Below are 12,805 nucleotides of genomic sequence, written 5' to 3' on the forward strand. Positions count from 1 at the left end.
TTGCTTGTTTATTTTCCCTTGCTACTGGACACAAATACTGCGTTCATCTCCCTTGCAGCCAGTTGATCTCCTCTGATTTGCTTGATCCCTTATGGTGCGGGAAGTTTCAATAGCTGATGACATGTTAAAGGTACATCATTCATTTCATATATCCATGGCCTTATAAGGATCACATTATAGCCCATGTCGCAATCTACCACTTGGAACAAGGTGGTCTTTGTTACTCCTTCGGCATGTGTTGGCAATAAGATTTCTCCCCGGGTTGTTACACTCGTTAAGTGGATCCCGGCCAGAAGCTTTATTATCGGAACTATGTTTCCGGTTAACTTTGATTGCTCTCAAAACTCTCTATTGTATGATGTTGGTTGAACTTCGTGGATCAACCAAAACACGTTTATTTTTGAAATCCAAAACATTAAGAGAAATTACCAGAGTATCATTATGCGGTAGAAGAAGTCCATCATCATTCTCTTCTGTAAAGATGATGTCATCTTCTGAAACTTCTTGGATCCTCTTGGCATGAGTTACAAATATCTTTGTCTTCTTTGCTGCCGAAAATGCCACCCTATTTACTTCGTCTCCATCGAAGATCATGTTTATCGTCATACGAGGTGACCTTATAGCCAGTTTTGATGATTCTGCGACATCCCGATTTTTCCTATAGTTGCTCTTGGCCTGGTCACTTAAAACTCTCTCAAGTGACCATTCTTCAACAATGCTGCTACCTCTTCACGAAGGTGTCGGCAGTCCCCACTCCTGTGGCTGTGAGTTCCATAGAACTCATACCATAGATTAGGATCCCTTTAGCTAGGATCCGATCGGATTGGTTTCGAGAACCTAGATTCTTTATTATTTCTCATAACTGACACCAGTTCTACGAAGATGATGTTAGAGTTGTAGTCATATAACCTAGGATATGTTAAATCTCGGGACGCCGACACCTCTTTTTCCTGCAAAGATCTGCTACTTCGACTATGATCAGCCCTTCTATCGGAAATGAACATATCCGATGACTGAAAACTCTCATCCATCGGCCCTTTCATAAGGTTGAAAATGACTCATAGAGGACCTCCGATCTGCATCAAAATCACTTTTGAATTTATCTTGATTCCGATCACGATTCCGTCCTTTGAAAGACACCGAAAAATCCACATGATTATCTTCTATTCTGATCTTTGACTCGTAGCGATTGTGAATATCTGCCCATATGGTTTCCTAAAATTCTAGCAAGCTTTCCTTTAGCATCCAGTACTGCCGGTACCCACTCATCCGGTACTACCGATAACAACAAGTTTTCCTCCGCTACCCACTCAACTGGTACTGCCGGTAACAATATCCTTTTCTCTTGAAACCGGATCACGAACTCTTAAAATTGTTCGGATTCTTCTTGGAATACTTTGAATATATCCGCCTTCCTTGCTTGGACCTTTCTGCAAGTATTTCAAAAGAATTAATGGAATGCTTAGGTAAAAGAGAATACCAAGTTAAGGCACCCTTCGTCAGGGTTTCGCCAAACTTCTTCAACAAGACAGATTTGATCTCGTGCTGGGCTAGGTCATTTCCCTTTACAGTCATAGTGTAGGTCATGATATGTTCCTATGGATTCAAAGTCCCATCATACTTCGGAATATCCAGCATCTTGAATCTTTTCAGAATCAACTCTGGGGCCGTGCTGGGTTTGAATGGATACTGCGTATACTTCTTGGAATCCGGTCCCTTAGCACATGTGGTGCTCCCAGAATCTTATCCATCCGAGCATGGAATTCTTTACGTTTTGGTCCATTCGTTCATTCATTTCTCTCATGAATCTCATGAGCTTGGTTTTGAAAGGGTCGTTTGTGTTGTTGTCGTTCCCAGATCCACTACCGGTACCTCATGCCTCGTTAAAATAGAACTCCTCCCTTGGAGTGTTATTATCGGTTCTTTGAACTATTTCATTTCTAGGGAACCTAGGTGGAATACGATTTCCTCCATTAGAGTTATTAGAAGCACCTGATAGCGCCTGTTTCAATTCTGTCATCACCTGGTCTTGTCTTGAGAGGTGGTTCATAATTTCCCTTTCTTGCTCTCTCAAGATTTTGACCGTTTCAACAACATGTTCATCATCAGCATCATCAGAAGTTGGGATCCTCACATGTCGAGGATTTTGAGCTTCGCGAACTGGAGTTGTTTCATATCCTTCATTGTAGATTTCGCTGGTTGAATCATCAAGTTAAAACGCATCCTCACATTCATTATGTGCTCCAACATTATAGGAATTATTGACATTGTTAGCTGCCATATCTAATTTTTTTTTGCTAATAAAGAAATCAAAATTTATTAGTAACATATGAATGGATCAAAGCAATTACACAATTGTCTATGCCCCATAGTGGGTGCCAAACTGTTTACCCATAAAACGGTACAATTGAATTTGTAACGTGGTTTATAGACACGTAAATTAATTTGACCCAGAAATATGAAATAAAAGAGAAACAGAAATAAGATATAAAATAAACTTAAAGAAAATACAAGCCTGACTATGAATTTAGCTTCTCTGGTACAAGAAGCGAGAACAATATTAAGAACAAAGTAAAATAATAGTGTTATAGAATGAGAGATGATTTTAGCTTTTGTGGATAGAATGTTTCATGTTGTCACAATCCAAAATCCAACTAGTCGTGATGGCACCTAACCCAACCCGTTAGGTAAGCCAATTACCAACTATCCAATTCCAATAATAATTATTAAAGCAATTTAAGTAAATAAAGGTCTTAATCTTATACAATCTCCAAGAACTGGTAGTACAAATCATGAGCTTCTAAGAATAGAGTTTACAAAGCAGAAATAAAATAAATACATAGTCTATTTGAATAGTACATAAACAGAGCTTTTATAAATCGAAGGCTACCATGAACAAGAGGCAGCTACAACAGGAACGCAGGTACATCTTCAAATCCTGCAACCATCGAGCACAGCAACAACATCAGCCAACATCTGCACGCAATGTGCAGAAGTGTAGTATCAGTACAACCGGCCCCATGTACTGAGTAAGTAACAAACCTAGCCTTAGATTGAAAGTAGTGACGAGCTTCCACCAAGGTCAGGTCCAAAACCAATAGTCCACAATAGTCCATAATAACATAAAGCAAATAATACCAGAAGTAACTCAGAGATAAAATGATCAGCAAAATCATGATTTCAAAAATAATAGTTCTTCCTTTCAAGTACATCAGTGGAAACCCTAATCGTTTACCGAAGTTGCCGAAAATATGAATAAGTTTGAAAACAATAATTTTTTCCAAAAACCCTTTCAATAATAAATGAGATGTTTCATTTTTCCTTCTAGATAACACGTGTAAAAAAGAATGCATCACTATGCCCATATGTCAAAAATGTGTGAAAATCATGAATGATGTGATGCGGTACAGCATGAGGAAAATACATCGCTATGCCTGTATGTCATGTGTGCATGCCAATGCGATGCAACTCAATCATAAAATCATAAACAGCCCCTTGGGCAGACCTCACAATCACTCGTAAATAACCTATCGGGCATACCTCGTAATCACTCATGCTTCCCAGTCACTCAGCACTCAACACTCGCACTCAGTAGGTACTTGCGCTCACTGGGGGTGTGTACAGACTCCGGAAGGGATCCTTCAACCCAAGCACTATAATCTGTACGGACAACTCACGTGCTATAATATCATATCAGAATCCGCACGGACAACTCACGTGCCATAATAATCCAATAAGTCCTGCTGCAGGCGGGCAGCCCCGATCTATATAATAGTAATAATATATATAAAGCCAACATGGCCTGCTGCGGCGTGCAGCCCGATCCCAAAACTATCCTCACAATCAGGCCCTCGGCCTTCCTCAGTCATCAATCTCTCCAGTTTCTCTCTCATGGGTTCACAATGTCATGAGAATAGCCCAAAAATGATGATATGATGTATTAATGAATAACAACAGAGACTGAGATATGATATATAATGAAATAAATATGACTGAATATGAATTTTCAATTTAAAACAAATAATTCACAACAATATGACCTCTGTGGGTCCCAAAATACTGGCACATAGCCTCAACATAACTTTTTTAATATGCTTTTCAACTCAATTTCTTTAACACATAAAACCGCAAGGAGAATGCCAAGATTATTTAACTACAAAATTTCACAAAAACAATTATGTCACAATTTCTATAGTGCACGCCTACATGCCCGTCACCTAGCATGTGGGTCACCTCCCAACAATTCACATAATACATATATTCAGGGTTCATACCCTCAGCTCCAAGATTAGAAGAGTTACTTACCTCGAACAAGCCAAATCCAATGTCGAGCAAGCTAAACAATGCTTTAGAAATCCCATTTTGCGCGTATTCACTTCCAAATGGCTCGAATATAGTCACAATTAATTTTATTCAGCCCACAAAAATTATAGGAATTTATACCATATCAAACTACAAATATTTTCCACAAAATTCGAAATTACGCCCCAAAACTCACCCGTGGGGCCCATGTCTCGAAATCCGACGAAACTCACAAAATACGATAACCCATCCAATTACAAGTTCAACCATACTAATTTTACTAAATTCCGACTCCAAATTGATGTTCAAAACTCAAAAATTCATATTATGAACTTTAGGCCAACACCCCCAATTTTTTCTTTAAATTCATCAACCAATTGCTAAAAATGAAGATAGATTCATGGAATATTATCACAAGAGAGTCAAGAACACTTACCCCAAGTTGTGTGGAAAAGTTCCTCTCCAAAGTCGCCTAAATCGAGCTCCAAAATGTCCGAAATGAGAAAAATTCTCGGAACCCTCGTTTTTAACACTGCCCAGGCATTTCCGCACCTGCGGTGCCTGGGCTCGCACCTGTGCATCCGCTTTTGCGGACGAAAAATGCGCGCCTGCGGAAATAGTCAGCCCTCAAAAATCTCGCATCTGCGGTGCCCTTCTCGCATCTGCGGGCGCGCAGATGCGCATTACCCTTCGCAGATGCGGGCAAATTCTCGCACCTGCAAGCACTGCCCAGTTCCACTCTTGTTCGTTTCTGCGACTTATTTCGCGCACGTGCGGCTTTTCACCTGCGATCAAAAGCTTCGCAGGTGTGATCACACCAGTAGGTAGCAGTTCCATCATTTTCTTAAGTCCAAATTTGATCCGTTAATCATCCAAAACTCGCCCGAGCCCCTGGGGACCCCATCCGAACATACCAATAAGTCCCATAACATAACACATACCTACTCGAGGCCTCAAATCACACCTAACAACATCGAAATGACGAATTATACCTCAATTCAAAATCAACAAACATTGAACTTTCAAATTCTACATCTTGTGCCGAAACACATCAAATCAATCCGGGATGACTTCAAATTTTGCACACAAGTCACCTTTCATATTACGGACCTATTCTAATTTCCAGAATCAGATTCTGACCCTGATATCGAAGAGTTAACCCCCCGATCAAACTTCAAAAAATTTAACTTTCGGCATTTCAAGCCTAATTCCACTACGGAACTCCAAAAAAGTTTCTGGATACACTCCTATGCCCAAAAATCACCATACGGAGCTATTGGAATCATCAAAACTCCATTTCGGGGTCGTTTACACATAAGTCGACATTCGGTCACTATTTTAACTTAAGCTTTAAACCTTGGAACTAAGTGTTCCAATTCATTCCAAACCTCACCGGACCTGAACCATTTACCCCGGCAATTCACACAACAACTGTAAACTACAATTTGAGCAATAAATGGGGAAACAGGGCTGTGATACTCAAAACGATCGGCCGGGTCATTACATTCTCCCCTACTTAAACATATGTTTGTCCTTGAACGTGCCAAGAGTTATTTCCAAGCCATCAAATCGCTGTTCCATCTCACCACACACGTACCCGGGGGTGAACCCCTGTCACCCTATTCCATATTGGCTTGACAACACAAAAAAACTGAAATCATGGATTTAACTTTAGCCCATAAACCTTGGAATTTAATTTCCAACCTTTAAAATTTCTTTCAAGACACGAATCTTACATTTACACACTGTATGAGTTTGAATAAGCTGTATCAAGCCATAATCATAACCATAATCACGGACATAATCACCTAACATTTACACAATTCGCATACTCGTAGCACCATTCCTGATCACAGTGACTACTCCAAAACTAACCAAATACTAGTATTAAACCCATATCGAACCAAACCTCATCCCAAAACCTTTGTTCACTGTTGATAACAAAAGAAACACACGAAATTTCATGACCACTTACCAGATCAACAAGTCACAAAGCTCTCTCGCCCCAACCAGAACCATAATTATTTTCTGAGCTGACTTTCAATATTATCCTTTCGAACATACCGTAATCGAACCTGATAGTACCCATTCTAGGTCTAGTGACCTTATATTACTAAACACAACTACTCCACGGACATGCCGCACCAATATAACTCAGTGCCACAACCCATGCCATCCGTGCACCAATACGCAACAATTCAAATGTACCCAGTCATGAAAAATGACTCAAATGAGAGAACTGCCCCGCAAGATTAACAAGTACCTCCACAACGAAATGCTGAAAATTCATCATACACCGTAGAACCAGATTCTAACACAAGGTTCATACCTTAACATAACTCCGCTGCAATGCGTGACCCCATCCAAACGTTGGTCCATATTATATACCCCGAGCCACCCTGCTCAAAAATCAATAATGAGAGAGGCAAATGACAAAAATGCCACATAAAATCTGAAAGAACATAACCATTACGCAATCGATCATGCAATACCCAAATACTCATCACGCTCAAATTTTGCTATAAAGCTCAAATAGAACCGCACCATATGTGCACATAACCAATGAATCACAACTCCTCGTAGCATAAAGGAGTAACTCACAGATCTTTTCAGAACACGAATAAGTTCAACATCAACCGAATGACACATCCTTAAACAATAGTAGTATGGAGCCAACCATTCCGGCTCGGTGTAGAATACACATCTTAATTGGGCTTACCAATTGACCCCCAAATCAACTCTGGACACCCACAAATAGACAAATAACCCTCCAAAAATTCACCGCAACTGATTCATAATACATCATATTATCTGACTCACTTCGGTCACGACTTCACAGTCCGCAACCATGAACAATTTGCTCCTAAAACTCCCAAATTCCAAATTTATAGGACACGTGAATCATCATAACTGATCCCAATTCTAGCCTTCGAATGACTAACACATATTTCATGCACGGTCATTCCACAGGAAATACTCTCATAATTCTTCCGTGCCACATAGCAATAATTTGAATATCAGCAGTCTATCAACCATGTGAGTACTGCAATACTAATTTATACATACGTAAGTCAAAATACCATGCACCTTTTGAAGTCTGCCCCCTTCTCATACAACACCAAGTAGTAATAGTTTTCATCTAGTTATTTGGAACCGTCTATGTTGTCCAACATTCGTTACCTTCTCTTCAAGACTGTACTGCCACCTCGTACATGTAAATCTAACTTTCGTACAACACTTAACATCTATCTTGCTATCACGTGAAAAGCACAAGAATCTTATTATCAACTTTGAGTCATCAATAATTTACATACCCTTTTTGTTAGAAACCTTTCTCTTGCTTCTTTCCAGGAGGAAATCACAATACACAACATGTTATCCACACCAGTAGAAATCATCAATAATACTTTGGAATCCATTTGCACATAACCAAGCCACGTAGGTCACCAAACCCAAAAATATTGCCACCAAAATATCTGTAAAGTCTTACCACATCGTAATTACCCAAAGGACCGATCCTACCATTATCATACTGGTCCAGTCTACTACCCAGTTGTTCTATTTCTCCGAGTCTCTTCCGAATTTGCCTTCAAATTGATACTTCTCCTTGCTAAAACACCACGATCTTTAACCACAACTGTAACATTCACTCTAAAAATACCTTATGTGATTTTAAAATTGTTCTTCTTACCTTCCTTATACAAAAATGTAGAATCCATAGTCATACAAAATTTTTGTAAGTCCAGGCACCATCAAATGCAAACCTCTAGTTTTATCCATACACAAGCCCGGAGAAATTCTCAATTGCTATATGTAAACCTCGTACCTATTGGAACTTTTTCGAGAGTCTCCCCCTTTGTTCAAATCCCCATTACACCGCCCAAATGGGACAAAAGACACGTGCCCAATTAGCACAGTATCACTCCAAGAAGTAACTCTACTTTAACACTACCTATCCAATTCATACTCCGTGCACACTACATCATTCACAAATAACAACTCATTCATCCCACGAATTTCATATACTCATACGTGTAATATAATCCTTAACCAGGAATTTCCTTATTCGAGTCATCCTCGATCTCAACTTCTGCAAGTCATAACCAACCCACAAGTATGCCTCAGACCAAAGTTAAATTTTAACACCTAACCATGAAATCAAGTTGTCAATAGCAGACTCCCCCACTTGGCTTAAAGCTATAGATTACAACACTCCATAATTCACGATACCCATAACCTATTATTGTCATAATATCATAGTCAGTGCCACAAAATGTTTCTCAAGCTCATACAACACTAACCATAAAAATACCCCAAATCATCCGCTAAGCTCGCAATCATTCTCTTGACACTAAAGTCGACTTTCTCAGCCAGATTCAAATTCAAATCTCCACACATATGCCTCACTAGCAGAAAAGAAACCCTCCACTCACATTACAAGGAACACACCTACGTAGATTACTCTCCAGGAGATAACCCACCCCCTAGCCTCAAATTGGCATCTTGTTATATCTTTTCGCAGCCACAATTTCTATGAAATCACTAAATCTTTATGAGTCCAAACTCATTAACCAGACATGAGAGTTTAATTTGTCCCAAAATTTAAACATGTGAAAGATCTTTCAAAACATTCACACTCGAGACTGTACGTCACATCAAAATGAAAATCAAGCACCCAATGGACTTTCCTTTACATTTCATAGAAATACTTCTGGTCACATTCAAATCATCTTAACACATCCCGCAATTACATCGTACTCATTACAAGACCATTTCACCACTCATCGAGCCACAAATTCCACTCGTAGGGACATTACCGGACATACGAGTCCAAATGTACAAGTTCTCATAACAAAAACTACCGAGCCTAAGCTAAGGTCTAACCCCGACCTCAAGTCCTCCAGACTATCCCATCACCAAAACATATAGTACACATCTCGAACCTCGTTCATAGAATCTCAAGCTAGCGATGCACAGCTGATACCGAGCGCTCATATGCGCATACGAATACGTGGAAGGAATTCAAAGAGTTATGTCTCAAGCTGAATCAATTTCGCACGATAAGGAAAGAAAGATGGGAAGTATATATCCTAAATACCCTATAGCCTCTCGAAGATAAGTATGGACGTCATCATACTGATCCGCAAGACTCTACTAGACACTTGCTTAGGACTTATAGAACCTATGAACCTAGAGCTCTGATACCAATCTATCACGACCCAAAATTCAATTAGTCGTGATGGCACATAACCCAACCTATTAGGTAAGCCAATTACCAACTATCCAATTCTAATAATAATTATTAAAGAAATTTAAGTAAATAAAGGTCTTAATCTTATACAATCCCCAAGAACTGGTAGTACAAATCATGAGCTTCTAAAAATAGAGTTTACAAAGCGGAAATGAAATAAATACACAGTCAATTTGAATAGTACATAAACAAAGATTTTATAAATCTAAGGCTCCCATGAACAAGAGGCAGCTACAATAGGAACGCAGGTACATCTTCAAATCCTACAACCATCGAGCACAGCAACAACATCAGCCAACATCTGCACGCAATGTGCAGAAGTGTAATGTCAGTAGAACCGAACCCATGTACTAAGTAACAAACCTAACCTTAGGTTGAAAGAAGTGACGAGCTTCCACCATGGTCGGGCCCAAAACCAATAGTCCACAACAGTCCATAACAACATAAAGCAAATAATACCAGAAGTGACTCAGAGATAAAATGCTCAGCAAAATCATGGTTTTAAAAATAATAGTTCTTCATTTCAAGTACATCAGTGAAAACCCAAATCGTTTACCGAAGTTGCCGAAAATATGAATAAGTTTGAAAACAATAATTTTTCCCAAAAATCCTTTCAATAATAAATGAGATGTTTCATTTTTCCTTCTAGATAACCCGTGTAAAAAAAATGCATCACTAAGCCCATATGTCAAAAATGTGTGAAAATCATGAATGATGTGATGCAGTATAGCACGAGAAAAATACATCTCTATACTTGTATTTCATATGTGCATGCCAATGCGATGCAACTCAATGATAAAATCATAAATAGCCCCTCGGGCAGACCTCACAATGACTCATATACAACCCCTCGGGCTTACCTCATTTGTAAACAGCCCCTCGGGCATACCTAGCAATCACTCATGCCTCCCAGTCACTCAGCACTCGCACTCAGTAGGTACATGCGCTTACTGGGGGTATGTACAGACTCCGAAAGGGCTCCTTCAACCCAAGCGCTATAATCTGCACGGACAACTCATGTGCTGCATGGATAACTCATGTGCTATAATATCGTATCAAAATCCGCACGGACAACTCACGTGCCATAATAAGCCAATAAGTCTGGCTGCAGGCGGGCAACCCCGATCTATATAATAGTAATAATAAATATAAAGCCAATATGGCATGCTGCGGCGTGCAGCCCGATCCCAAATTTATCCTCACAATCAGGCCCTCGGCCTTTCTCAGTCATCAATCTCTCCAGTTTCTCTCTCATGGGCTCACAATGTCATGAGAATAGCCCAAAAATGATGATATGATGTATTAATGAATAACAACAGAGACTGAGATATGATATGTAATGAAATGAATATGACTGAGTATGAATTTTTAATTTAAAACAAATACTTTTGCACACAAGTCACCTTTCACATTACGGACCTATTCCAAATTTCAGAATCGGATTCCGACCCCAATATCAAAAAGTCAACCCCCCGGTCAAACTTTAAAAAATTCAACTTTCGGCATTTCAATCCTAATTCCACTACGGAACTCCAAAAACCTTTTTGGATACGCTCCGGAGCCCAAAATCACCATACGGAGTTATTAGAATCATCAAAACTCCATTTTAGGGTCGTTTACACATAAGTCGACATTCGGTCTCTATTTTAACTTAAGTTTTATCCTTGGAACTAAGTATTCCAATTCATTCCAAACCTCACCGGACCCGAACCATTTACCCTGGCCATTCACACAACAACTGTAAAGTATAATTTGAACAATAAATGGGGAAACGAGGCTGTGATACTCAAAACGACCGGCCGGGTCGTTACACATGTCCTACATTGGATACTAATTCTCCTATGTATAGCTCTATTTATAGAGACAAAATCCCCAAATCAAGCTCCTATTGTATGAGAATGAAATCGTCATTGATGGTTGTATAACGGTTGGCTATAAATGCAGATATTCTATATAACAACTGCTCATTAAATGCTATCCGATATCTCCCCTTCAAATCTTTGTTATCAATTCCCCTGTTTTTGGAATTCACCCAACACCGGTCACATGCTTGTATCAGGTACCAACTACTTGCTGACTCACATCTCACATGTCTTCAGTTCCACGTGTCACCTCCTCATTTGTCCAACTTTCACTAACCAATTTTACCGCATACAATGAATCCTCCAGAGCAGTGGTGTATCCATCTTATGCCAATGGTGGTCAAGCGCACGCCCTTCGCCAAAATATTATATTACGTATATTAGTTAAATACTACTTTATATGGCTATATATTATATTTTGAACATCCTTATCATAGTTGAGTGAGGCAATCCAGTGTCTCAGGGTGTTCAAAGTGACGTGTTATTCACGGGTTCAAAATTTTGCCAATTTTATTTTCCAAAACTAAACGCAGACCACTATGTATGGTCTATTTGATTCTTTTTTTCAATCTAAAAACTTTTCTAATCAAATAACTCTTAAAACTTAAAACTTTTGATAAAATAAATAATTAATCTTAAAAGTAATTTTTAACTAAAATTTATTACTTAAAAGTCTAGCTCTGCAAAAAGGTTTTCAACAAAAGCACCCTACAAACAATAAATCCTCTCGATTCTCTTTTGTCCTTTGGTTTTATGATTTTATTAGTAAAATTTCTAATGTTGTCTTTTTGTTATTTTAATTTTGATTCATAAAGTTATAGTTCTATTAAAACTTTTTCTTATTGTTTAGCTATATGTAGCGTAGTGTGATCTAAAATTTTTGGTACACCATTCATCGACAAAAATAATTTATTAACTTGTTTAAAGTTTGAACACCCTTGATGGAATTTCTAGCTACTCCACTGCTCCAGAGGCAGAGCCAAAAGTTAAAGTTTATGAAGTTTGAATTTATTATGCAAACTGTATTTCATTAAAAGAAAATCACAATAAGGGGAATGGGAGTGAGGAAAGGAGAAGGAAATGTTTATGCTACTAAACTAATTAGGTTTGAACCCTCCACCTCAACTGTGGAAGACGGGGAGCTCATCATGTGAGCCACCAGAAATCCCCCCATATCCCGTATTAGTGAATTCACAATTAAATATTTACACCTATTAAATAAATTTTCTAATACAAATATAAAGCCAAAGCAACTGATACTGGTTTGACTCGTAAGTACTCCCTATGTTTCAATTTAGATGACACACTTTTCTTATTTGTCCGTTCCAAAAAGAATGACACGTTTCTACAATTGGGAATAATTTAACTTTAAACTCTTCATTTTGCTCTT

The sequence above is a fragment of the Nicotiana tomentosiformis genome, chromosome 1 (genome assembly GCF_000390325.3).
Source record: "Nicotiana tomentosiformis chromosome 1, ASM39032v3, whole genome shotgun sequence".
Taxonomy (NCBI): Eukaryota; Viridiplantae; Streptophyta; class Magnoliopsida; order Solanales; family Solanaceae; genus Nicotiana; species Nicotiana tomentosiformis.